The sequence below is a fragment of the Carex rostrata genome, chromosome 22 (assembly GCF_964058835.1).
Source record: "Carex rostrata chromosome 22, lpCarRost1.2, whole genome shotgun sequence".
NCBI classification, from domain to species: Eukaryota; Viridiplantae; Streptophyta; class Magnoliopsida; order Poales; family Cyperaceae; genus Carex; species Carex rostrata.
Genome location: NC_135939.1, coordinates 8,147,504 through 8,152,034, shown reverse-complemented (window position 1 = coordinate 8,152,034; position 4,531 = coordinate 8,147,504). Strand labels below are relative to the sequence as shown.

The following is a 4,531-nucleotide window of genomic DNA, read 5'->3' as shown; positions in this document are numbered from 1 at the left end:
AATTATAAACTATAATATCTGATTATCCGCTCTGTTTCGATCTAGAGTATATGAAACAAAATTCATGAGATTAATCAATAATTAATGATAGTTTACACACATTATTGACTATAATATTATTTACTGAAGATTAGAAAATTACAAAACAAAGAGTCCTTCTATCATCTAGCACTGGATAAACCAGGGGAAGATGTCATCGTAGAAGAGTATGACATAACATAAGAGTCGAATCCTTCATTCTGAAGCATTGCAAGCGTGCTAAAGTTCATATATATTGCCGATAAGTCTGGTAAGGGTGCATCGCCTTCCAAATATTGCACGGCTTGTCGCATGTTTGGCCTGGAACTAGGTAGTGGATGCGAGCAAAACAAACCAAGTTTTAGAACCATCTCTACCTCCTCTACTGTATAACATTGGCCTAATCTAGGATCCACAATATCGGCTAACGATCCAGATTTCCAGTGTTCTAACACCCGATCGACTAGAATCGATCTCTCCCCTTCTGCACCGGGGTCTACCGGTCTCTTACTGCAAACAACCTCTAGCAGGAACACACCAAAGGCAAACACATCAGTGAGAGGTGTGGCCTTGCCAGTTCTCGCAAACTCTGGTGCAAGATAACCCATTGTACCTGCCACATGGGTGGTTTGAGGGTCGGTACCATGATTGTATAGTTTTGCAAGGCCAAAGTCACCTAATATACCATTCAAATCACAGTCTAATAAAACATTGCTAGCCTTAACGTCTCGATGGATGACGACTTGCTCCCAATCCTCATGGAGGTATAAAAGACCTGATGCTACCCCTTTGATAATTTTGAATCGTTGGATCCAATTAAGAGTTGGTTTTTCTTTACCATACAAATACTTGTCAAGACTCCCATTTGGCATGTAATTATAAACCAAAAGGAGCTCCCCTTTACGCCTGCAATAACCCAATAATTGAACAATGTTTCTATGCCGTAACCGGCCAATACTCACAACCTCTGCTACGAATTGCTTCATACCTTGACCCGATTCATGTGAGACTCGCTTGACTGCAACTTCCAATCTGGACACTGGTAAAACCCCCTTGTAAACTCTCCCAAAGCCACCACTTCCAAGCAACTCTTTTTCCTTAAACCCACTGGTTGCACGGTACAAATCTTTGTATGAGAAGCGATGTGGACCAAACTCAACTTCCCAATCTTCACGCAGTTCTGCATACTTGAACCGCCTTTTCATGCAGAAATAAAATAAAGCAACTAAAATAAGAACAAAGGCAGCTGAAGCGAAAGGCATCACTATGTCTAAGATTTTTAATCGGCCTTTTTGGGTTGTACGTGGGAGCTTTGGTAACTTTGATAGGTCAATGGATGGTGCTTCTCCATTTAGTTTGAAGCTCCATCCAAGAATGTAGTGAGAGCTATGGGCAGAGCCAGTGGAAGAAGAGAAACCAACGTACATAGATTCGTTCAAAACTGCTGAGAGGTTAAACTTATAAGAGAGTAGAGGTTTTCTTGGCTTAGGTTTTCCAATAGGAGATAAGGTAACTTTAATTTGTGTCTCTTGGCTCTCGTATTCAACCCAAATTTGCATCGCTTGACGACTGGTGAGGTTCAAATTTTGAAAAACACCTGTATCGTCGTCATAATAGCCGGCAGGATCAGATTTGGTTGACTTCAAACTATTTATATCAATACCGACATGGTTATCATTTATATCTTGGAACTCATCATAGTTCTTTACAGTGTCAAGCTCAATCGCGAAAAAATGATTGGTTAGATTACCGTTGTTTTCATTATTGGGGAGGCCCAAGTAATAGCTTGGCAAGGGTGCGGAGAGATTCTTCGAGGGGGAGATGAAGAAGGCAATCCCATGGCCGCCGACGCCAAGGTACTGTGAAATAATTGCGAATACAAATGTGGTTGAGAAGGAAGAGGGTGTCCTGCTGAAGCGAATTGGAGAGGGGTAGAAGGCATGTCCTTGGATTTGTACCGAGTCAGTTGTTAACCTCAAAAGGCCATTCGACTCGATGTAAGCTACACCGTCTAGGGTCAGATTTTCACTGGCGAATCCATTAAATGTAAATTCTTCTTGTTGGCTGACTGAGAATGTAACTTTTAAGAGGAGGAGAAAAGCCAAAGCAAAGTTTTTAGTGAGCATGGCTAAAGAAGCAAATTATTTGCTTAGAAGAGAAGCTCACTTGAGGGGATTTCTTTTCCGGCAAGTTGTTATGGATTTGTGAATAGTGATTGGATATTATTAATTCATTTGAGTGATAAAATCACCAAACATTGCAATTTAGCGGACTTAAAAGTTAAAAGTCGTAAACAATAATTGACCTATATATATAATAGAGCCGTCTCAGAACTGCTTTCTGGAGAGAAATTTCTGTTGAAGTAATTGTTGTTGTGTAAATATTAATATTGACCCTAAAATATGCATATGACGATTACGAAGCTTTATTAATTATTTGCTTCAAGTTCGGGCTATATATATATTGAGTATATATGTTGTTTGGCTCAATTAAATATTGACTTAAGCTTAGAGCGAACAGATGGACACATAAATTAAACATTGCAACATAAAACCTTTTAACTTTTTCCAGAAAATTGGTCATGAGTTATAATTACCAATTATTGAATGAGATTATGGTATACTTTTATATGTCTATTTTTAAAGTTCAAACAGTTGATTTGAATCACTTAATATGAAAATATACTCAAAAAAATATTTAAATGTTTTTAAAGTTTTCTTTTTAACTTTTTTAGATGGATAGAAAAGCACGATTTCACTTGATTTATATTTTGATAAAAAAATTCACTTGTTTCTCCATTAAGCAACTTAGCAAAAAAGAAAAAAAAAATTATAAGTATGTCATTAAAGAATGAATTTTACATTTGTATGAGATTATGTTGGTCTATTTTTTATTGTTAAATAATTATTTTTTCATTAATCTATTTTTTCTTAATGAAAATATATCATTTTGTATAAAAAATAAAATTTCTCTTAATTATGATATATTTTCTTTGTAACACACCGACACAATATTAATTTTCATCTATTAAAATATTAAAATATTTATAGAGATAACATGTGGACAACAAAAGAAGAATTTATTTATTTATTTTGTCAGAAAAAGAATGATTAAATTTCCTGGGCTCAAGGGAACCCATTCATTTGCATGAGTACTTGTCAATTTAGTTGGCTTCAACGAAAGGGCATCCAAAAAGCGACTGTCCAGCAGAACCAAATCCTCTGCCCACATATGGACAGAATTTTCCTGTCCACCATTGAATTTAACCAATATTTACTTGACACATGGTATTCCTCTTTCATTTCATTAATGAGGATCTTTATTCAATTAATTTATTATGTATGGATTAAGAAAATAACTTTCCAAACTAATGAGTAACATTTCTTTTCTGTTTTTCGGTCATTCACCTTCCATTTCAGATTTTTTTTTTAGTAAAATACAAAGATCTAATTAATCCTTATTTGCTTTATTCATAGAAAATATATCTGCATGTCTTTTAATATCTTATAAAAAATATATCTACATGTTTTGTTTCCAATTTATCAATCATAAGATGAAAATTATTAAATAAAAAATTTACTTTATGTTGTCGGGTTTTACAAATAACATATTATTATTAAAAAAATTATGAAATTTTTTTTGTTAAAAATTACAAATAAAAATATAAAAAATTCTAATAAATAATAATTCAGTACAAGTTTCAATTAAAATAAGGTACCATATTGTTTTTTTTGGAGATAAAGGTGTTACAATGGTGATTCTTACATTAGAAAGATTTTCAATTTTTCAGCATTTTGTAGGTTTTTGTAAGTATGGAAGTTCAAAACTTGAGCTGCTATTTTAAAGTTTTGTCATTTATTTTTTATTATTTATACCATCTATTCGGTTTACTTTGCTCTTTTTTTTTTCCTATAAATTTGGTGGAATCAAAGTGATAACTAATAAGTCACCTGACCAACTTTCACAATTTTTGTTTTCATTCTACAAGTTTTATTTCAAAACCTAAAATAATTAACAATCCCTTGTACGAATGAAGCAAACAAGGATTATATTTTTTTAACATATATAAAAATATTTTTCTGAAATGAAAGGTGAAGTCACGGAATAGAAAAGAAAAATACTTAGTTTGGTAAGTTATTTTTTTAATCTATCTATAATATATTTATTGAATACAAAGATATTTATTAATTAATGACATAAAAGATAAATGTCATATGTCAAGCTAAGAATAACTAAACTCAATGGTGGGCAGAGAATTTGATTCCCTGTCCAGAATACCTTTCTACAATTCAAATGAACTTCCATGAGTAGAAAATAACCGGTTGTCGACTATGAATCATTAAAATAGAAAGGATTTCCTGCCCATATGTGAGCAGAGAATTTGATTCCCTGTCCAGAATACCTTTCTACAATTCAAATGAACTTCCATGAGTAGAAAATAACCGGTTGTCGACTATGAATCATTAAAATAGAAAGGATTTCCTGCCCATATGTGAGCAGAGAATTTGATTCC

The 4,531-nt window shown here is 33.4% G+C and overlaps 1 pseudogene across 1 annotated transcript; it reads right to left on the bottom strand.

The window, feature by feature from the left end:
• Window positions 1-2,266, bottom strand: LOC144574050 (L-type lectin-domain containing receptor kinase SIT2 pseudogene; annotated as a pseudogene). The gene has a single exon (XR_013518118.1). The product of XR_013518118.1 is annotated as an L-type lectin-domain containing receptor kinase SIT2 pseudogene (transcript).
• Window positions 2,267-4,531: the final 2,265 nt, after the last annotated feature.